Source organism: Passer domesticus, chromosome 14, assembly GCF_036417665.1.
Source record: "Passer domesticus isolate bPasDom1 chromosome 14, bPasDom1.hap1, whole genome shotgun sequence".
Lineage (NCBI taxonomy): Eukaryota > Metazoa > Chordata > Aves > Passeriformes > Passeridae > Passer > Passer domesticus.
The window spans coordinates 1,358,466-1,381,361 of record NC_087487.1 but is presented as its reverse complement, the minus strand read 5'-3'; the positions used below and the strand labels follow the sequence as shown (position 1 = coordinate 1,381,361).

Here is a 22,896-nt window from a genome sequence, read left to right as displayed (position 1 = left end):
AAGGAAAGGCTCAAAGAAATACCAGAGCTAATTGAAAAAGAATGTGTATGGGAACTCCCACTGCCATGCCTGGTGAAGTCATATCAAGCTCTAAGAGCCACCTCCAATCACCCAAGATAACTTCTTGGATTTGTTCTGCCAGCAGTGGGCTGTAGTTCTCACAAGACATCAAGAGAAGCATCCAGCAAGGTCCTCTGCCTGCATGAAGACAAGCCAGGTGCTGGAAGGTGCAGACACCAGCTGTCCACTGCCTAAGGCTATGGTTTCACTGCAGCCTAAGCCTGTTGAGCTACCAACTACTCCTAGAGCATCATCTTTCAGCCTGGCACCTGTTCCCTGGACAAATCACATGGTGGTTCAGCATGCTGAAGAAACACAAGAGCATTTAGTTCATTTACCAAATTAGTTTATGCCAAATGAAAGGGTGAAATGGCTCAGCAAAGGATCCAACAAGCAGCTGGCAGAAGAAAAAGGGATGTGAGTACACAGCCAGGAGTTAGTGATGTACATTGCTATAACTCCACAGGCTGCGATTCAACCCTCCCTAAAATTCTACTGCTGCCAAAAACAAAGAACATTGGAAGCTATTCCAGTAACAGAGGGCCCCAAAATAGTCTTAAGTGGGACAAAATATGATTACCAGAAAAAATTAGGGTTATATCATAAACTGACATGACTTCTTCCCCCCCCTTTCCAATCTAAAGCAAAACATTTATTCTCCTGATGAAAGATGAGATTCTTCCCCACAAGTCTGAAAAAAGAAATTCAATTCTACAATTCTGATTAATTTCTTCTTATTATTTATTATACTGGTTTGTCATATCTTACATGAATTGCAGCAATTTCTTATCTTAAGCTCAGCAAAGAGTAGTTGGGAGTCTATTCTGTCATGTTTCCCACATATTGAAACAGCAAGGATTTAGTCAAATATTGGTTATCTCAATTTCATTTCAGCAGCATGAGTCATGTGCTATAGCAGCTACAACATACTGCAGTAAATGCACCCGGAGCCAGCACTCTGCTCCAAAAGATTTCAGGAGGTTACCTATGATAGTTACTGACTAGATGTCAGGGCTGGAAAAAATGCATTCCAATATGCCTATATTTCAGGACTTTTGGAGACTCTGAAGATTTGCTCCTCTGCTCTAGAAATAGTACAGAATTTGTAATTATTGAGATATTCCAACAAGATGCTTGTATATGTGAAGAGATGGTAGCTTTAAATGGAATATCCTACTTCAGTAAGTCTTACTTTCTTATCCTTTAGGTATCAGAGGGTGTCTTTGTCAATGTCCTGGATAAGTGAAAATTCAAACAAGGTAGACTGTTCTTAAAGTAAGACAGGGAAAACTGGGGCATAAGAGCAGCACCATACCCAGGGTAGAATACAAGCAAGGAAACAACACCCCTAAAATGACAAACTACAAAGCTTGTACTCCAAGCTTTCTTCTCTACCTCCCTGTGCCACTATCCTGCACTGGGAACACCCTCCTGGCTCCCCAGTTTTCCTGGCAGAAATGCAATGTTAGCAAGCTCCAGATTTGCAAGTGTGACAGAAGATTCACAGTTTACTGTTTCCAGTACTTCACTCCATGTTGATCTCTTTTCTCTCCTGTGTAGTCCCATACTATTACCAGAACTGGTTTTGCCACAGCTCTCTCTCCACTGCTTTCCCAACTATGGAGACTGACACTTTCCATATATTGTTAGGCACAGCACATCCTCAGTACTGGTATGGGACACTAATTCTGTTATATTAGAAACTCAGCCCTTGATGAACATATAATTATGGCCCAGACATCAGCCTGAGATTGCTTAGCCTATTCTTACCCAAAGTCCATTCTCCCAAAATCTCTTTCATTTCCATCACTAAATTTTTTGCCAATTACTGGATTTCAGCAAACAATACTCCAAAGTTAAGAAGAAACACACCACTTGATATCCAAGGCTTTAAAAGAGCAGCCAAGGGAATTCCAAGAGGAACAAATTGTTTATTTCTTAAGTAACAAACACAAAAATTTACAAAAAAAAAAACCAAATTCATGCCATACTACTTACCTGAAATGAAAGGAACTACAGAACAGGCACAGCCAAGTCAGACCTGCTTTAACCACCATTTGGTTAAGACTGTCTGAGAAGCCCTCCAAACAAAGCCTGGCAAGTTCTACAGATGACATTTTGAAGGGCAGTTGAAAACTTGAATTCTTTTGGCTTCAAACAATCCCTCAGACACCACCATATAATTAAAGCTATGAATTTATCATCTTTTCGTATTTGAACACAATAATAAAACAAAAGTGGTCTTTTCCCCTGTTAATTTACTAAATTGCTGAGAAATCCTCTGTGTTTTGCACTTGTTAGGGGAAGAAAAAAAAATAATGGAAAAAAGGATCCAGAAATAAATCCTGTCAGTCTTAAGCCTCTTGAAGTCAACTAATAACCAACACTTTGACTACCTCATTCTCTTATGCACTTCACACATTTTTTTTATCAGCAACAAAGCCTTCTGCCACTCAGTCTTGTGACTAAACCATCCTTTGCCATTTCATGCTATCCCAGTATCCTGAACTGCAGGCTAAGGGTGCCCACTGCTCACCTCATTACTTATCCCAGCCATGATACACAAACAGCACGTTCCAGCGTCTTACATTTCCATTCCCTTTTACATGAAGAAACTGTATAAACAATCCAAGTCACAAGAATTTCAGAAACAGTGAAAAATAAGATTTATTTTGCAATTCACTGTATGCCAGGAGAGGTGAATGGTCCAAAAGACTGAAACCAGTCAGCCAAAGTCAGCCCTTGCCACAGTCTCCCGCAAAACAGTGCAGGATTATTTGTTTCTAGGACTAAAATCACTAATGAAGGCAACACAGCAGAGGCTCTTTTTAACATATTTACTATTAAAATACTCAAGCCAATAATATTCCTAACGTTTCTGAAAGACAGGTTTTCTTCCAAGTACATCAGAACTTGCAAAAGTAAGGTCAAGGACCAAGGAAGATTTCCTAACAAATTCAGAACTTGAAAGAAATTCTGGTATTCCACATTTAGGTGGTTTTGTTTCCCTGTGACACAGAATGAGGATTTCTCACAAAAAAGTAGGGATAGCTGCAATTCCTCCAAAGCATCCTTGTCAAAGTGGCACCAAGTAGACCTTTAGAAATCAAATGTCAGCCTCAGCTTTGTCCCTCACAGCTACGAAAAATGCAAGTTATTCCTTTAACAAGAATTAGTCATCTGTGGGATTAACGTGCATACAAATAGCTTTACCATATACATCCCAACAATCCCATTATGCAAGAGATTAAAATAGACCAGTCTGGTAATGAAACGCTTATCACCAGACCTGTCCCACTGGCAGTGCATGCACCAGCCCAGATCTGGCTGGTTCACCCTCACAATCCAAGGTCCAGTATCAGAGCACAGGTTTGCACCACAGGATACAGAACATGCTGATTTGGAAGGGACCCACAACTCCAGTAAACACCAGTCCAACTCCAGTGAACACCAACAGCTGCCCCCAGAGCCAACAGCAGTGCTGCTGATGGCACTGGCCACGAAGGAGCCACTCCTGGGGTCACACAGCACCACAATGTGGGCAGCACTGCACTCCTGCCACGGAGCCTGACCTGCATCAATAAAGCTTTAGCTACCACTCGACTGCGTATTCCAAATTGCCATCAACTAGCCTTACCTGCTGTCATAAACCAATCCTCTGAAAAGAACAGTGGCTTCTGAAAACAAACTTCACTTAGGAATTCATACCTCGTGAACACTTAGTGTTGAAATGTGTTTATTGATCACTCTTCCTGTCTTAAAAACAGCAGAAGTTTAACAGCTCCCATGAACATAAGAAACATTTTCCCTCTCTTTCTAAAGGGAATCATGGAAGCAAAAAAACCAAAAAAGGTAAAAGGAATGCAGAAAGCTACTTCATTTTGGGACTCCCAAGCCACTCACATTATAGACTGAAACAGCATTTTATTAAAGGTACATGAACAACTGGGGGGAAAAAAAAAGACAACTTTTCTGTATTCACCTACTGCCCTCAAAATTGTAAAGGCTTGTTCCCTTGAGTCATCCATCTCTCCCATAGATCACTATCACGAGTGTCTCCATTATTTTATTCGCTAACAATTCCTCACAGCACATGCCACAACACTCAAAAAAACCAAGCACAGCTCTGTGTGCACTGCAGCAATGCTGAGCAGGAATACTTCAATTTTCCACGGCCTGGAGAGGGCAGGAAGAACAGCAAGAATTCAGAAACTTGTATGAGCCAGTAAGCTTGAGAAAAATCCCACTGAATAACTGGTGCTAAAACACTGCCTATTTAGTCAAGGAGAAGCAATTAGCATGGAAGCCTGAGCTGCTGTGGCAGGTGAGGAGAAACACCTGGATTCATTGAACTTCACTGGGAACAGACTCTAACAAAGGTTACGAGTCAACCCCAACACAATGTTCTGCGTTCCTGTGCCCTGACAGTAACATTGTGATGCCACACAAGCAAAGCCAGAGCTGGCATGCAGGGAGATCAGCTCCTCAGCTCCGGGGGCACTGCAAGCCTGAGCTGGGCCAGGAAATCCCCTGCAAGAGCACAAGGTGGAAACAGGGAGAATCCCTCTCCTTGTGCCTGCTTTATTGCAGAGCACCAGAAATTGTTACAGTCACCTCCCAACAGTCAGGCACACACAGGAGCTGGACCCGAGCCTCAGGTGTTAAAGGAACACGATTCTCTTCTCCCTTTTCTGAGCCATGAAAGGTTATCACCACATACCCTCTGTGTGCCCCACCATGGGCAACCAAAGGAACAAAAATCCACTTATAACCAAGACACTGTGGTCAGATCACACAATCCATTTTTCTGTTCTGAAAATTGCTGGGATCCTATATAAGAGCTAACTTAGGATTTCAAAGACTAACCCAATACTTTAGGCACTATTTCTAAGCCAAACTTCTCAACTTCTATTTCAAGACATGCCAAATTTCTAAGGACAGGGGAAAAAAATACCAGTTTCCCTCAATTTCCTGAACTCTGAAGTTACAGGACCTGCCACCAACTGATACAGTTCTAGAAATACTGAATATCTCATCCCTTCTAAGTGTATATGATACAGATGTGAAAAAAGCCAAGAGAAGGTAAAACAGCATTTCACTATCTTCAGATAGGTTGTGCCCCTGCACCTGTGGCCAGGATTAAAGAAGAAAACCTAGGCAAAACAAATTCTTTGTTTTCATCAGCAGTTTATGTTTACACTCTTCAGAAGTTAAGAACGATCACTTCAGAACAACATACATGTGCTATAAAAGTGGTCAAGGGGGTCACATGCAAGGCAAATAAAAAAGCTACATTTTTTGCAGCTTTATGAAATTATGTCTTAAAATACTGTCTATTTCACTTTTGTCTTAGCCTTTCTCAATTTCTACGCCTGAGTATGTTTCATAATGTATATATTGGTACAGTACTATGTGTGGATAACTGATAAACCAGTAAAATTGCATACATGAGAGATGCATGATTAAAAGTGTTCTTTATTGACAGCCAAAAAAGCTGGAGGCCGCTACTCTAGAGAGCAGGAGCTCTTTTATTTCTGTTTACCTGCCCTCCCTCCTTTTGCTCTAGCGCTGGTTTTCCAGAGGACTGGAATGAATGGCGCCTCGCAAGGCACGTGGGTGGCCCCGGGGTCCTCAACCCCAGGCTCGGGGCTTCTTTCTACCACCTCGAAATAAGAGACTTGGTTCCCCAGGATCGGGGAACTGGGTGTGGAAACCTGGACAGAAGTATCAGAAAACCGCACCGTAATAAATCACCTGCTTGACAAGGGAACGTTAAGTGGACCTACAGAAAGGACAAATAAACAGAACTAAGGAGCCATGAAATATCGCTTTGGGGGAACTGTGGAAAGATATACAATGGAGAACACCGAAAACCAAGCACCCAGACCCTCATCCGGTTCTTCCCCCTCACCCCCCGTGAGCTCCGGCGGCTCCCCCAGCCCCCCTCACGGCGGGCCACAGCACCCGCAGCCGCCCGCCGACTCCTTGCCCCGGGGCCGAGGAGGGGCGGCGGGCCCGCGGCCGTCCCCACTGACCTGCCGGCGGCGGCTCTCGGGCAGGGCCGGGGTCGCGGGGGGCGGCCGCGTCCCCTCAGCCGGGTCCCCTCAGCCCGCGCAGCCGCCGCGCCTGCCGCACGCGCACGGCCGCCTCACACCCCGCCTGCTCGGATCTCTCCGCTCCCGCCTCAGCGCGGCCCTCTCGCCTCTCCAAGAGGACCCCTCGGGAGAAAACCCAGCCAAGCCAGGAGCACTCCCTGCTCGGCGCCCGCCGCCCCGCTCCCCTCGGCGGCCCAGCGCGGGGCTGGAATTCAAACCACGCAGCGGGACTACTTCACCACCGCCGGCGGAAGCACATGTTTTCTGCACACGCGCGCGCGCGAGATGACGGGACGCATTTAAAGGCCCGCGCGCTGTGCACGTCGGGAGTTGTAGTCTTCTCGCGGCGGCTCCCCTGGCCGCCCGAGGGCCTCGCACCGCCCCGCGGCGGGGCCACGCCCACCCGTCGCCGATAGCCAATGAGCGAGCGAGGGGCGGGGCTTCCCGGCGCGGTGCGCGCGCGGGGGGCGGCGCCCGGAGTTGGTTGTTGCGCGCGGGCGCGGCGGTCGCAGCCCCGTCCCGGGAGCCGCGTCCTCGGCGGGCCCGGCGGGAACGGCAGCCCGAGCCCGCACGGAGCCTGCGGGGCGCAGCCGCCGCCTCCCCGCGGGAGCGGCCGCGGGGCCGGGGAGCCCCTGCCAGGTGAGGGGCGGCAGGGGGGTGACGGCCCCTCGCGCCGTGAGGGGGGTGACGGCCCCTCGCGCCGTGAGGGGAGGCCGGGGGGCGGCGGCGGCGGCGGTCAGCTTTGCTCAGCGGGGCCGCGGGCGGGGGCAGCGAGCCGGGCTCCAGCGAGCGGGGCTCCAGCGGGGCGCAGCCGCCGCCTGCCCGTCACTCCCTCCCCTCGCCCCGCCGCGGTCCCGGTCGCAGCGGCGCCCGCAGAGCCCGTCTGGCGCCGGCAGCCGCGCCGGGGCCCCACGGGGCCGCTCGGCGCCCTCGCCCCCGGCGCGGCGCGGGGCCCCGGGTGCTCCCCCGCAGCCCCGGGCGCCGGCCGAGCCCGCAGCGCGGCTGGGAGCGTGCGGCGCGATCCCGCGCCCTGCCGGGCAGCGCCTGCCGCCGCGCTGACACCTTCGAGGAATTTCCCGGGGTAAAGCTGCTGTGGGTGTCGGGTGGATGCTGTTCCTGCCGGGACTCTGTCCCTGCTCTGTTATTATTGCGAATTACTGACTTGAAAGGCGTTTTGTGCTAGCGTGTACGTCTGTAGCTGCATTCCATCCTCTCGGTTCTTTCTCTCGAAGGTTGTTTTGGATTTGGAGGTGGGTCGGTCTGTTTGCCCGGTTTTTATTGAGGGTGGGCTGGGAAAGCTGGGATTCGCGCTGGGACAGCAAGTGAAACGATGTGAATACTTTGCAGTTGTTTGTTACTTGTGGAGCAGCTGGTACCTGATGCAGAATGGCCAGGCTGCTCCGAGGTGAGCACTGGGGCAAGGGGGAATGTCGTCTGGTGGATCTCTGACCTCGGATTTAATAGGGGCTCCTTCTCAGAGAACATAACTTCTGTTTACTTTAGGTCTTTGCCATTTACTTTTGTTGAGCTCATTCTTCTTTAACCGCTTCGTAAGTGCCTCCAAAGTTTTTCCCCTTACTCGTTCTGGCTTAAAGACTGTCTAATGTCTGCTAAAACATTTTATTCCCAGATATTTACAGAAAAAATAACATATGGAGATATATGGGCATGAAGGAAAGAACACGTAGTTGTTTTAGGAACCAAGACTTTATGGAATTCCAATAATTAGGTTCTGTAGATAGAAAGTTTACTTTAACTTGCTTAAAATTGCCAGCTGATCTGCCTTTGTGACAAACTGGATTTACTTCCTTCTGTGTGACTTTTGTTTGACTTACAGCCTCCTCTAGACAGTCTGAATCTTGGGGTGTAGCAAGAGTGGCAAATACTTGTGGAGATTTTATTTGGTTGTTTGGACTTCTTAGAGCTCTTAATCTAGTTTCATACTGGCTTAAAAGGTTGTGTCTGTAAAGCAGCTAAATTGATTTATCCAGATGAAGCATCTTCCTGGCAGAGTTACTGCTCAGTGTGTTTTCAGGAAAACTTTGTTTTATTCTCTAAAACACAGAAGTATGAGAGAAGGAATTACCAGTTTTTCCATGAGTAACTTTCCATGATTAATCTCATGTATTCATTTCCTGATGGCTTTACCGTATTGCTGGGATATCCCATGTAGATAACTTCAGTCACAGATTTCCTAAATTACCTTTTTGGACAGATCTCCTTGGCTCAGCTACACCTTCCTCACCTGTGGCAGGTGGGGTGTGATTCCTGAGCCGGGGCAGGAGGTACCAGCTGCAGAACAAGGAGCCAGCAGACTTTGCTGCATGGCCTGGCTGCAGGTAGGCACTTCCACTCAGCTGCAGTTCATAATGGATGCAATGTTTGCATTTCCTTCTGCTTTGGGGCATACAGTTAGTTTGAAGGAACAGCATTTTCTATGTGTCTGCAAGTCTTATGGCTCTTTCAGTGAAAGAGCAAAGAGACAAAATACCATTTCAACTTCTTGGGTAATCTGTGTTTCTGACTTGTCTGGAAGTGGATTTTCTGAAGAGCTGACATGTTTAGTAATATATGTATTATTTCCTGTTTACTTTCCAAGTAAAGGATTTGGTTGGAATCAGTCATTAAAAGAAGAATAAAGGGGAGGATGCTATTTGGCTAAATGACTCCTAAATGTTGACCAATTTATTTTTCCTAAACAGGATAGTAAAAGATTATGATAACTATTGTCATCTATTGATAAGGGTCATAGACATTGGCAGTTACTGTTAACCTTCTGTAGGAAGGTTATTTTTTCTGCTAGGAAAAATATGTATGTGAAAAACTTACTTTAAATTAACTACTCGTAACATGTTTTCTCTACCTTTTTTCTGCATTTACACTCCTGTGCGTTTCCTTTTCCTTTTTCCTGTTTAGTCTTTGCTCTTAGGCTCCCTTTTCCTCCAGCTCCCTCATCCCGGTTTAGGATCACACTGTCCCATCCCTGCTAATGGCCCATGTTTTCTTTGCCCTTTTCTCTGAAGGGATCTGCAGCTTTCCTCCTTGTTCTGATTGCTGTGATGAGGTTGGGTTTCAGTGTTAATAATCCTTTCTCTCTCTGTTGTTTTGGTTTTTTTTTTGGCTGTGAGGCTGTGGGAGCCCCGCAGGATTCCAGGTGGGCTCCGAGGGGAGCCTGGCTGTCTCCTGCCAGCCCCGCGCTGCTCGCACTGCTGCCGGGGAATCGTGCCGAGGAATCCGGCCGAGCTGCTCCCTCCGTGCCTCGGTGTGTCAGAGCTGACATTCGGGTACGGGCAGGCCATTGAAATGCAAATGCCTCGGCTCTGACGGGGACAGCGCGCTGCGCTGGTGGAAGGCACTGAGGAGCTTGGGGAGTACCTGTGGTGTGAAAGGAGATGGTGAAGAAAACAACTGACAGGGGAACTAAAAATGTAACTTTCTTATCTTTCTGCTATTAACACCTCCAGATGTTTTTAACCTACTTTGAGTACAAAAATAATAATCTGTAGAACGTGTTTTGGTTTAGTAATTGAAGCAAAGTTGAGTGAGAGAATGTTAAGTTGCTTGCAGCCATGTGTAGAATTTACTGGCTGTTAGTGGCAGCCAAAAATCACCAGTGAGGGAAATTCCGTTCTCTATGCATGTAAAGTCCCGTGGATTTTGTAAAAGGAGATATGTGGCCCCAGAGGTGGGGGAAAAGGCTTTGGGTTCTCCATGCTGGTACCTGAGGGATGGATGGAGCACGTTCTGTGAGTGCATTCCTTGTGACAGGCTGGCACAGGGACCTTGTCTGCAGAGCCTGACTTGGCATTACCAGTCTTCCCACCTTCCTGTGCTCCCACACAGCCGCTGTGTGAGGACCAGGAGGTGCACTGGGATTTACATTGGCCTGAGGCTGAAATGCTTCCATTGTTTCATATGGATCAGCACAATAATGCAGAATTTCCATTACCATACAGTTTTAAATCTAGAGTGGAAAAATCCAGGCTGCAAACTGGAGTAAGAGTTGCTAGTTGACTTTCACTGTTTTAAAGCAGGGTGAAATGGAGCAAGTTGACAGTGTACACTGAGGAGAATGTGACATCTTTAGAAGTTCCACGACATCAGTGACAAGGATAAATGGCTTGGTTTTACTTGGTAATAATTCTAACTAGTTGTCCAATATTTGAGCTGCAATTTCCATAAATTGTGGTTTAGCGCTGTGGGCTCTGTGTTTTCCAAATCAAAAGCAGAAATTATCAACTGTGTAAGAAGTTTTCAGTTTTCCTTTTGCCTGAGATAGATAAGTATCTGAGTGACTCAAGCAATTTCTTTTCCCATATGTCTTTAAGTGGACTGAGTTGATTTGAGATTGCCTGATAGTGCAAAATGTGGACAGAGGAAAACTACACAGTGGGTGTAACTCTGAGGTCACCTTCTTTGAATTGAATTTCTTTTGGGACACATTCAGCTGTTATAAAAGTTACCATGTTAACTCACCAAGAAACAAAATGGATTATCACAAATGTTTTTGAGTTTGTCTGTTCAGATGACAACAAGAACAACAGGATTTCAGAACCCCTGGGACCCTCAGTCATCATTTTTCTCCTCCTAGTAATCACATATTGCTGTGCAGGATGAAGACAAACTCAGTTTTGAGCCATACCACCTAGAGAAAGTGTTTTGTAATCAATCTGTAATGGATTTCCTTTTTTAAGTCTTTGATTCTGGAGAATGGGGGGGGCAGGGGGAGGGAGGAAGTATTTTATCTACATTAAGTGTAAAAAAATATAAATATTGTCTGGTAAAGACATTTAAAAATGTTTCCATTTGTAGACTTTATCCTACATTTTCCTTAGGAGTAATATTTCAGTTAAAAAGCCTTATATGTGCTTAAATATAAATGCTGAAAAATGCTCAACTGTCTTAATGCAGTCACTGTTGACTGCAGGAGACATTTTTAGCAAAGTTTTCGAAATCACAGTAAACAAATGGATAAAAATCATGCCAGGCTAAACATTGTAGGCTTCTAGCAATACTTGTTTTAGTAACATCTTGTCTGAGATGCCAGTTCAGTGTGGTGCTAAAAAGTAAGATCACTGACTTGATAAAGTTAGTGCTATTTCAGAAAATACTGCTACTAGCACAGAATTTGCTAAAGCAACATTATTGGTGTTCAAGCAGATTTGGGTTATTGTATTGTTGGCTACAGGTTCTGTAGGAAGCTGTTTAGTGTTCACAGTTTGACCTTCCATGTTTTTGTAAAACTGATCTCAATCCTAAAATGTTCCCTCTTGGATGCATGCCTGTATTTACACAGGCCTTTCTACAAAGCTCCCCAGAGGAGGAAGACAGTCTGTAATGCAGGAGATGTAAGTTCTGCATGTATATATTCAGGCTTCCAGCTCCAAGGGTCTTGCTGTCAGAAAAGCCTTCAAACACATTTAAAAGACATTTAAATCTTACAGTACAAACATGAACAAATATAGACATGCTTCCACACTGGCTTCATGTGTATTCCCTCTTAGCATAAGTCTCTGTACATATCACAGATGCTCTTATTGTTGTCTCAGCTGCCAAATTTCCTCTTAGTGAGGGTCATTGTTCTGCTTTTATACTTGTTGGTGTCCTTTCTGAGGGCTTCTGTGGTGCAGCCAGAAGGAAGAACAGTTTTAAAATATGTAATCTTCCCCCCAGATTGACCAGGACATTCAGAAGCATGTGTCTGAAGGTAATAGAGATACTTCAAATTTCAGTGCCTCTGGAGCCTTGGGTAGCTGTTAAGTCTTTTCACACCTTTTTCTTCCTCTCAGTTCTGCCTTTCTACCTTGTTTTATCCCTGAGTAGCCTTCTGCAGAGTGTCCTTTTAGCCTGTTTGCCATCCTGTTAAAATCACTGATTCCCTCTGTAAAGGCTCAGAATTACATCAATGTTGCTTTAATAAAGTTTGAAGTTTAATGCAAATATATACAAGCTCAGAGAGAATAAATATTAGTCCAGGAGTTTTCCACGGGGGAGTAAGTCATGTTGTGTAATTGTTTTTCCATTTGCTTTAAACCCTGCTAATTGTCCTTCTGGGCCTTCCTCATCTAGATTGGATAGTTTTCCTTAAAAACAGGTTGCACAATATTCCCCAGTCTGAGACTTCTCAGGCTGTAACTATATGGTTAAGGAGTGTGACTCTTGCCATTTGGAATGATCTTTGGAGGAAATGGCTTATTTAATGACTTTTGTTCCATAAGCTGTAGACATCTCAGTTTTTAGAAGCAGGGAGACAGCTCCTAGTAAAGATGTAGAGAGTGGGGGGCACATGAGAGCTGCCAGTGTGGTGATTTACACGTGCTGTGATTGTGCAACAGCTTGTGGTATGTTGTAGTCAGTGGAAGAATTCACTGAACTTGGTGTTAAACACACATCCAACACAAAAATGCTGACCATTTTAGAGCTTTATAGATATAAAATTGTATTTTCATGCTGTGATTTTTTTTTTAAATTTTTTAATTTGGAATATCAGATTGTTAGCAAGAAGTCTCAGACCTGCTCTGCTGCTAATGAAGCTGTCAATAACATGCCTTTCAATTGTAACAACGAAAATTGGAAAGTGTTATTGCAGGCCTTGAAGTGAGGCATATTCAGGTTTGAAGGACAGTATTTTTGGCTAGAGAAGAGTGCTTGGGAAGCGCAGAAAATGAAGGCATGTTAGGGCAGAGCTAACTGAGGCTCCTGCTCCTCTGAATTTTGCCTGGTAAGTATTTCATGTTCAGCAAAGGCAGCATCCCTGTGAGAGAAAATGTCAGCAGAAGCAGAACTCAGAGCTTCCCCTGTATTTCATTTACCTGTGATTCTGGCAATTCCGTACCATATCCCAACTGGCATCTTGCTCCTTGAACCTGTTAGCAGGCAGGGTGCTGGGTCATGGTTCCTTACAAGTTAACCCACTTATCTTCTCAGAGCAGCAGCAGATCTCTTCCAAAGGTGGTTCTTTTAGTGAGTTGTTCAGTAACTGGTGCATCAGGAGGAGTGCTGCACACCGGTACATAAAGTACCTGTTTTTAGCAGCTGGTAGAGAGATGCTGTTAGTAACAGTTGCCATGAAAAACCTTCTGCAACAGCATTAAGGAGAGATTGCAGAGTGGTCTAGATGGAGATTCCTCAGCCTCGCTGGAGCTTTAGTCGTGGTGAGTTCTCCTGTGTTCTGCATAATTCTCTGTTGTTCTGCTTGTTGGAGTGTGGGAAGTGTTTGATTGTTGCTTTCAAAAAGAGAAGCTGAATCAGGTTCCCTTCTGATGGTATTGCCATCAGCATCACAAGGGCATTCAGTAAATATCTTCTTTACATACACAACTGCAAATCATACTGGATTGCCTGATGTTGTAAATAGCAAGAAGTGGTGCATAAAAAAAGGTGCCCAGTCCTCACCCTTCATCTTTTCTTTTTTTTCCACAAAGCTGTAATTTTTCTCTGTAGTACTTGATAGTGATAACATTGGAGGCTTTTTCCCACTGAGTCCTCTGCAGATTGACTTCATTGCTTATGGTTGTACATTATCTTTGTTTATCAGTGTAAATCAACAGTGTATTCCTGAACAATGGAGATAGCAACAGACAGACCTTTTGAAGCCAAATTTGCTGAGTGAGAAACAGCGTTGTACAGAAACATGGTGGAAAAGATAAACCAGCACAGGTTATCAGGGAGTTCTGCTCAGTCCCCCCAGAGGGGAGGATGGAAGTGCTGTGGAATAATGGTATTCTATAAAGTATTCCTGCACAACTGCTGGGGCAGCTGGAAGGTTCATGCATACACTAATAATTCTTAGGAGAAATAAAAGTGAACAGGTGATATACTGAAGCAGCAGCATTTAAATAAGTGGGAATTAGATTTAATAAATCAAATGTTACATAATTGGGTTTTCCCCCTGGACTTCAGTTTCTGCAGTTCAATATTGGTCTGTCTACATAGAGAGCTAACTTGGGGTGCTTTCATTAAAAAGTATTTAAACACCCAAATGGAATGAGATCCATAGAACACAGGAGGAAATACGAATCCATATAATGAATATTGTTGTTTTCAGCAGCAAGTGCAGCTTACTGAGGGGGTTATAAGTTAGGTCAATAGTCATTAAATTGCATTGCACAGATAACACATTGAATTTTTTGTGTGTTCTGCTGACTAAAAGAGTTGGTGTACGTTTTCAATCAAATAATCACAATAGAAGTTTGAAAATAGATTGGAAAAATGAGCAGCCAGTACTCAGTTTATAGCTGCAGTGATTGTGCTGGATGCAAATACCTGAACTGTGGGTAAAAAGTTACTGAACAAGTGAAATAATTGAAAATCCACATCAGTTTCTAAACCAAGGTAAGCTCTGCTTTTCCAAAAACCAAAGCTTGTCATTAGTGTAGCCACTGTAGAGGAGCACAGTCCCATCCTCCATCTCTCTGCAGCAGAGGGATGTGGCTTCTTGGGTTTCTCTTGCTGATAATGAGTGAGATGATTGTCCATTCAAGCTGGTGTTTAAAATGAAATGGGAACAGTTATAATTTTAAAACTTTGTTTCTTTCCTATTGTGAATGTGAGGCAAGAGCTGGGTGTTTTTTGTAATTTTTTTTTTTGCTTTCACCTGCCAGTTTACAAATGTCTGTAACTTAGGTATTTTAAAATCCACAGATTTCAACTCCTAAAGTTGATTTTGCCACATGGGTCAAGGTTTCTTTTCCATCCACTGTTTTTCTATGATTTCTTGGAGTAATTGTTCTGCAAGCAAGGTAAATGTGCATCAGACATAGAAATGTTCATTTCCTGATACGTGGTAAAATATCTGCCCCAGCTGCATAATCTGCTACAAAGGTCTGAAAAATGACAGCCAGAGGACAGCTCAAAGCCTGGGCAGCTCCTGGATCCTTCCTGGGACCAGTGGGAGGGGATTTGTGGTCTCAGGGTGCACTTGCAGTCATCAGCCTGCACCTGTAAGATTTTCTTGAACATTCTTGTGGTTTTCTTGGCACTGGGTTTGTGATGGAGCTTAGAAAGGAGAGGTGTCACACCACACAAAAGGCACTCTTATTAATTTGAGAGATGAACTAGAGTCAAGTTGTATTCTAAGAGCTTAAAAAGAAGGAGAATGGCCAATCCTGCCTTCCTGAGGTGCTTCCTGAGGCTGATAAGGAGCCCTACAAACCACATGAGCTCCTCACTGCCGTGCTCTTTGGGTGCTCACACCAGCAGCGTTCACAGCAGAATATACAGAGAACAAAAGGGGAGGCAGTCTTGAACTTACTGTGCTGCCCCTGAAAAATCAGCACTCTGGCCTTTAGATAAGGAAAAAATACTGAAATACAAGTCTGTCTTTTTTATTTTTACTGTGAGAGAGGAAAGTGGAGGCATCTCGTGATGAAGCCAAGTCTTTCTGAATGCTGCTGTGCTGGTTGGTGTGACCCTCCTGTGTCTGCACTGCTTCACAGCGTGTGCTGGGACCTGGATAAACATTTCCTTTTGGAAGAGCTGTACACAATGTGCAGAGAGAGGGAACGTGGTCTCTTCTGCCTCTCTAAGATGTGCTGGAATGAATGCATTGTTTTGAAAGGGTTTTTTCATATTTTTCAGATGAGCAACTCTCTTGAGCTTTTTGCTTTTTATTACCTAACATTTAAGTTTTTAAGTTCTGAGCATGACCTCAAGTTTTTATTTTGCATTCATAAAGTATTTACTGCTTGTAGCCATGTAAAAATGGATACATTTCCCTTTATTCTAGCTCTGTGACACCTCTAATGCCCCACAGTTTGTTTGGCACCTTTAACTCTGCAGTGTTTTTAGTAGAAAATATTTTATTTAATACTTATAGAATTCAAAATCATTAGAATTTGCTTTGTATAAAATTATGACTCTCTGAAGAAATATTGGCACAAACTGTGGAAGCTGTTAGGTTTTTGAACTTGTATTCAAATTACTCATTTTCTCTGCTTGCTTTCTTCTTTCACTTCACAATTAAGTCTGAAAGACAAAGCAAACTCGGGGCTGAAGGGCCTGCTTTGGAATCTGACCAAAAAGGCAATCACTTAGAAAAGAGACTATGTCTTTTGGGTGGAGAAAAAAGAAGTGTCTGAATTGAAGAAACAATTTTAGGTGCTGTGGCTTATTTTGCTGTTTGGCTCTGCAGACCAGTCAGTCCTGGCATTTCTGTGCAGCACCTTCTGTGATTTCATATCTTATTTGTATAAATAAGTTTATAGTTTCATAGGGAAGAGTAATTGACTGATCCATTTGAGTATTTGTGGAAGTTAAGCTATAAATTTTCTGTCAATAGTTCAAGAGTCCTCTCTGTAAATATCTTTGGCCATGAAGGTTTGGACAAGTGTGATCATCCTACACTATGTTGCTCTGAAATGTACAGCTTAAAAAATATTTATGTCTGGAAATCAACTTCCTAGTGTTATTGGGGGAAAAATGTTGTACAAACTTTCATTCAAAAAGAAGACATTTTTTGTTTTCATCCAGAGAATGGTGTGTGTCTTTGCTCAGATTTATTTGGATATGGATATGTACATCTTGCATATATATTTGTTTGAAGTGATTAATACTTCTGCTATATTCATGTTTTGGGAAGAGTCCATTTTTATCTTCAGAGCAGTACAGTAGAAGGGGTGATTTAAAAACATTTCACTGTCTGGAGAGTGTGACTGAAGTGCTCATCTTTCCAGAAATTTGCTGGGACTTTGGTTTGCTAAAGTGTTTTTTCCTTTAAAGTGCTGTTGAGGAGACTTCTAATGAGCATCCCAGCTGCCTGTGTGTTGGAAGCAGAGAGGCAGAAGAGTGAAATGGCTTTTTAAGTCAGCTCCTATCAAAACCCAGAACTCCATAATTTACTGATTTTACAAATAAGAGAACTAAAAGCTTGGCTTGCCTGAACTCAATTATTCTAGTGTTTAAAAGAGGACCCAGAGCACTCTGATGGTCTTACTCACTTTGCTAACCCAGTCTTTTGAAAAGAGCCATGGTAAATATTTATTTAGTTGCCATAATAGAGTAGGGGAATGTCTTCTAACCTTAGCTGTGAGGCTGCTGCTTCTAAAAGCTTCAAGTCTTTAGTTCAAATATTAAAGATTTATGGCTTTACATCACAAATTGTGTTTCCAAAGGCTTCTCCTGGCACTGCTGCATTTTGTTTTTGTAACTCTGTTGTATTGTCATCTTTCTTGAATAATTTGCTGTCAAAGCACATGCCAGGTCATGTGTTACAGTCAGTTCAGAGCAAGCACACATTTTGCCAGTTAAATATTTCTCTCTGGGAGCTGCAAGAGCTGCCTTGCATGTCAGAAGTCCAACATGCTGAGGAGTATTTGCTTTGCTTGTAGCCAAATACTTAATGTGTGATTTGGGACTCATCTTGGGAATTAATTTCTGTATCGTTCAGCAATGGGAAAAACTTGGGAACTGGGATGATGCTTGGTTTGTTGCTCAGTTTTCAGATTATTTAATCTAGGTGCTCTTCTCCCATCTAAAAATTGAAATTTTGGATTAAAACAGATTTTTGCTATTTTTAGAGCATGGAAGATCCTGCCTTTAAACTCCAAGTCAGAGACGGAATAAATACTTGTAAGTAAGGAAGCCTCATTTTTACAATTTCCCTTGTTGACCCCAGGATCACATTCTCCCTTATTTGTGACAAGAGAGAAAGCAGTCTGCTTGCAAAACAGTAAAATGCATTCAAGTCTTTTGGTATTGTCAGGCCATGACAAAAGCTTAATAAGATGAGAATGACTGGCAGAATGACATGCACCCTCTTGTTTTTTAACTGTTCTGTAAAATATATTGAAATCTGAAATGGAGCATGGTGTTCTCAACAAAATGCTGACAGTGACAAAAACTTTGACAATGTAAACATTCTCACTTGTGGGGCTAAATCAATTGGAAAGAGCAGCCAAAAAGGCAAAGTGGAAATACAGTTAAATTGTCTGAAACATTTAGTAGCAATGATTTGCATTAAAATAATTTGTTGCAATTAATTGGTGCTTCCTGCCATTTCTTTTGTACAGCAGTTTTCACATATGTACCACAGTCTTATCTTGAAGCAAGAAAATGAGGCTCTTTCTGGGCTGGCTAATGCTTTATTGCAGAGATTTATTTCTTAATCTTCACTGGAGATTTTGAAGTACTGGCTGGTTTTTAGCAGGCTGATTTTGTTCTTGTTTGATTCGACAATATACAAAATAGAGGACTCCTGTAATTAAAGCTTGTTGGAAGCTTTTGGCAAGTCCTGAGTTATTTGTGCAGTAGCATTGTGCTGAGGACACGATGCATTTTAGGGAGGGGAAATCAGAACAATGTGCTGATTTACTTGTGTGGGCTAATATGACTCATTCAGAATGAACTCCTTTAAAAGTTTGTTGGCTTTTTTTAGGAAAAACTGACAGGCTAACCTCAGGTTTCAAATCAGTTTTAAACTGGAAGTCTCCCTTCAATCTGCATGGCCCTAGCAATTCTCCATGGTTGGGGTCAGCAGTTTACAAACACTGCCTGGACCAATGATCTGTGAAATCAATCTTTGAGTCTTCCTGCTGCTGCCTTTGAACATTTTCATTGATGACAAAGTAGAAATGACTCGGGCTTTGGGAAAGGCTTATAAAAAATCTAAAGCTTAAAACATACAGAAGACAAAATGTTGATGCTTGGAAAATTTCTTTACAATTGGAATGAGAGAGTTTTGGTCCTGACATTTTCTGGAGGTATGTCACGAGATCCTGAACAGAATTACTTTGGTAATGTTGCTATTGCATAAATACATTGGAGACATTTACCCACCTTTCAAATTGAAACTATGGTATGAATGAGTCAGCTGGCTGGCTGCTTGCATGCTAAAGCTAACATTTTGTGGGTTCAGATACTTAATAGCTTTTATTCTGTGAATGAATAAGATGGATTAATTTATATACAACACATCCTAGTCAGGGAGAAGTCAGTAGTTTTAAAGCCCAATGAAGCAGTGGTTATAGATGCCACACAATCTGCTCCTCCTGTTAAAGACAGTTCCTTAAAGCTGTGCTGTCATGGCTCCTGCACCTCAAGCTCAGTGCCTCTGGTAATCAAGCATGCTTTCTGTTGTTGCTTCAAGCATCTGGGACAACTGGGTTATTGTCCCACCCAGTGCCAAGTGCTGTCTCATATTAAGTAACTTTTTTCCAAAGCAATTGTTCTGAGTGAAGGTCCTTGCATACTGACTCCAGCTAGCATTCTTCACTCTGGCAGTGGATTTGGATAGCCCTCTGAAGGGTTCACATCTTGGACTCATCTCTCATTTTTTGCACTGGTATTTTCTTTATTCTTTATTTCAACACAGCAGATCTCTAAAATACTGTGTGTTCTGGCTTATAGGATTCACCTCAGTGTAGGTGAAAACAAAAGTGTTACAAAAATCCTAGTCTTGTCTGTGTGTGCTGAAAAATTGCTGGAACCTGTTGGCATTGTTGGCTTTTTTCCAGTGCCAGAGGAAGTGATGCTGTCAGGTCTGGGAGGCACAGGGCTGCCTCCCAAGGAGCTGAAGCTGTGTGTTGGAGCACGAGCAGCTGCTGGCCGTGTCCCAGGCTCGGGCCGTGGCCATACAAGGAGCTGGTCTGTCTGATCCGTGTGTCCATGTGTGTTAAAGTTCGTGGGGCTCTGCTCTGGGGGTCAGCCACGGCTGCCTGCATATCTCTCCACATTATTACAGTGGGAGAGAGGAAGTGGAAAAGAGGGAAAACAGACTTACTGAATATTGCAGCGGGCCTTTGCCAAATCACATTTTGGAATTCATTTCTATTTTAAATACTACAGTGGCTGCCAAAGCTGGCAAACTGTGCTCCCCTTTGGAAGGGGGAGGAGACTCCATTACTTCCCTGCCAGAGGAGGAACATCATTTTCTTGTTGCTTTGTTTTTCCTTTTGTAAGGAGCAAAGAAATTCTGCGAGAGAAAAGTAGAAAAAGCCATTTTTCAGAAATTTTACAGAAGAATGGATTTGATTTAGCCTTTAAATGTGGTTTCCTGTCTTCTCTAACGTCATTTGCATACCTTTAAAAAATAGCTTGGTTTAACTTTATTTTGTAGGAATGTGTCTTTTCCTGTGCTAGTGCTGGTTGGGGTATTGTTTACTTGATTAATTCTATGTGCATGAAACAAGAAGTGATCAGATTTAGTCACCAAACAATTGGCCAGATTTGCAGAGAGAAAAATGGATTAGAATCTCCAAGAAAACAGGCTGAACCTAGAGTAATATCTATGCTGAAATTACTAAATCCCAGAGTTTAGGAAGAGAAGATGACTGAGCAGCAATAAAAAAAGAAAAAGCTGAGAGCCAAAAAATATCTGGGTTTTCTTCCTGCCTTTGTCATGCCTCACTTGTAGCCTTGGAAACTGAGACAAAGAGGTTAAGAAACTTGCTCATTCTTAACATGGAGATAAGATACAGTGTACAGCTTATTTTAGTCTCACTTATTCCTCTGCAAAGTGCTGTAAGTGAACAGTGCTGGATTTAGAACAGTATATATCTATACCATGAGCATGTGTATTTAGGACCTGAGCCAGGTTTAGTTGTGTTTCCTGTGCATACCTGTTAGTGGTCCCTTGTTTGAATCTGCCAGTCTTTACAGGTTATTCCATCCTCTCTGTCTGAGAGTGCTGGATTTTGGTGAAACCAGGCAGTTCTGGGACTGACCAGGAGGCCTGCTCCCCCAGCACCTGGGCACAGTGCAGGTTGGCTCCAGGCTTCTCAAACAAGCTCTTGTTTTCCCTCCAGGTATCTAAACCAGGGATTCAAAATTGTGGGATCAAAACATTGGGAAGGGTTCCGTGGCAAATTGGAATAGTTACAAGCTCTTATTTTTTAAATCTGAGAATGGCACTTTTTAGGGCTTTTGTTTTATAGGCTCTCTGGACATTCACATGCTGTTTATATTAATGCAGCTCATTTGTAGGCAGTGCAGACACTTTTAGGAATTGTAAGACTGTGGAGACATTTAATGGCTGAGGATAAATTGCACAGCTGTGGACACTATTTATACTTTCCTGTATAGAAAAGAGTCTGTGTCATGAAATAAGCATAGCTCAATGTTGTGAGTTATTTTTCATGGGTTTTTTTTTAATCTGGGAGAGGGCTTGCCAGCTCTTGAGTTTGCATGTTTAAAAGTGTTAGCATGTCCATATCCTAAGAAGATAAAGTTCATGCTTTACCCATTAAGAAAATAGATATTGAAGAAAAGAGAGAGAAGGTAAAATGTTCAAAAGTCTTAGTAAGGAATTCTAGAAACACTGCATAAAATTTCTGGGCTGAGTAGTTCCTAAATATATAAAGGGAAACTAAATATGGTTGAAAATAGCCAGGACTTGATAGAAGGCAAAGTGAACAGTAACTCATGCAACAAGTTAATTTACAGGTTAAGGATCTGAAGCCTCTGCAAAGCACACATCCCTTCCTAAAGAAAGAAATGTCCAAGCCCACAGCTTTAAGTAAAAGAACAATTTAAAGCCAGTTCCAACTTATTAAAATCTGCAAGGAGAAATAATTATAACTTTAATAATTAGATCTCAACCAAAGAACACAGAGAGCAAGTTGTTTGTTCCTGGTAGATGTGTTAATGATGGGAATCTTTAGAAGTCAACTTTAAAGGACAAACACAATTATAGGATGTGTAAAATGGAAATTAGGCACTGAGACAGAAACTGAATTGCTTCAAAGATAAGAGGCTAGGATAAATTAAGAAGTAGTAGATACCATCTTCAAAATACTGGAATCTAATATCTTTGACAGTTACTTTGAAAAAAGTTTTCTGAAAGAAACCATAGGAAACTGCAGACACTGTATAGTTCTGAGCTCCTAGTTTTTATATCATGCACATGGATTGTGGCTAATTTCAAGTTGTTCCCATATTTTATATCTGCAAGGTTCTGTAAAATTATTCTGCCATGTAAAATACCTCTGAGTGCTTCTACATCCTCAGGAGATTTAGCTGCAGCACTGTAGTTTGTTCCCTTTTCTCCCTTAATGCTCCAAAATCCACAGGCTTGTTCTGTCTCAGATTGTTGTCTGTTATGGGAACCAGGGGATAGGGTTAGTGGGTGAGTTATGAAGTAATTTGATCAAGAGCTGAGGAGATAGGATCTTTCCTCTCTTTTCTTCCCTTGTAATGTCAACACTGTGGTTTTTAGGAAATAATAACTTGCACGTATGCTCTGCAATTCCAGCTTTGGCTCTGACCTGTCCTAAGCTGTTGCCACTTTGTTGGGGTCAATCTGATTTGACAGCTCTTGTCCTCTAAGAAACTAATTTCCAAATTATGTATTACAAAAGTTTGATCAAAAGATAAAGCTTGAACTAATAAGATGAATAACTTACTGACATCAAAGAGAAAATGGAACGGGGCAGAGCTGAGAGCCTGGAACACTGATGTGTTACCAAAATATTTCTTGTGGAGTTCTGCTGACCACTGTGTGTGTCTCATTGTCATACTTTCTGAAAATGAGGCTATGTACTTACCAAAAAAAGAAAACTTGGTTAGCCAAAATTTTTTCAGAGTATTTTTTACATTGATAATTTTATTTTTGATTCAGAAACTTATGAAGTCTTTAGACCTGCCAGCCATGTTCTGCAGTTCTGTTCAGTGCCCTGTTAAATTCTGATAAATTCTTTCTAGGTCAAGTTGGCATCCATGAAGGAGACTTTGTCCCTCACCTGTCAGCCATCCCTCAGCTACAGGTTACTGCTCGTGCTCCACGGTGCAGGACAGAGCTTGCAGCACC

General features: G+C 42.9%; 2 protein-coding genes across 9 annotated transcripts in view; one reads left to right on the top strand and one right to left on the bottom strand.

Annotated features, from left to right (window-relative positions):
* The window catches only part of HMG20A (high mobility group 20A), a 40,655-nt gene extending 34,264 nt beyond the window's left edge, over positions 1 to 6,391 (bottom strand). Inside the window, exon 1 of one of the 4 annotated variants that reach the window (XR_010347474.1) lies at positions 6,096 to 6,387. The gene's annotated coding sequence lies outside the window, so the exon portion shown is untranslated. Of the gene's footprint in view, positions 1 to 5,976; positions 6,035 to 6,095 lie in introns of those variants that run through there. The other 3 variants (XM_064388689.1, XM_064388687.1, XM_064388688.1) reach the window with 3 other exon arrangements.
* A 227-nt stretch (positions 6,392 to 6,618) lies between these two features.
* Positions 6,619 to 22,896, top strand: part of PEAK1 (pseudopodium enriched atypical kinase 1) — a 111,867-nt gene continuing 95,589 nt past the window's right edge. For 3 of the 5 annotated variants that reach the window (XM_064388675.1, XM_064388676.1, XM_064388671.1), the window contains exon 1: positions 6,619 to 6,794. The gene's annotated coding sequence lies outside the window, so the exon portion shown is untranslated. Of the gene's footprint in view, positions 6,795 to 17,671; positions 17,724 to 22,896 lie in introns of all 5 variants that reach the window. The other 2 variants (XM_064388672.1, XM_064388677.1) reach the window with 2 other exon arrangements.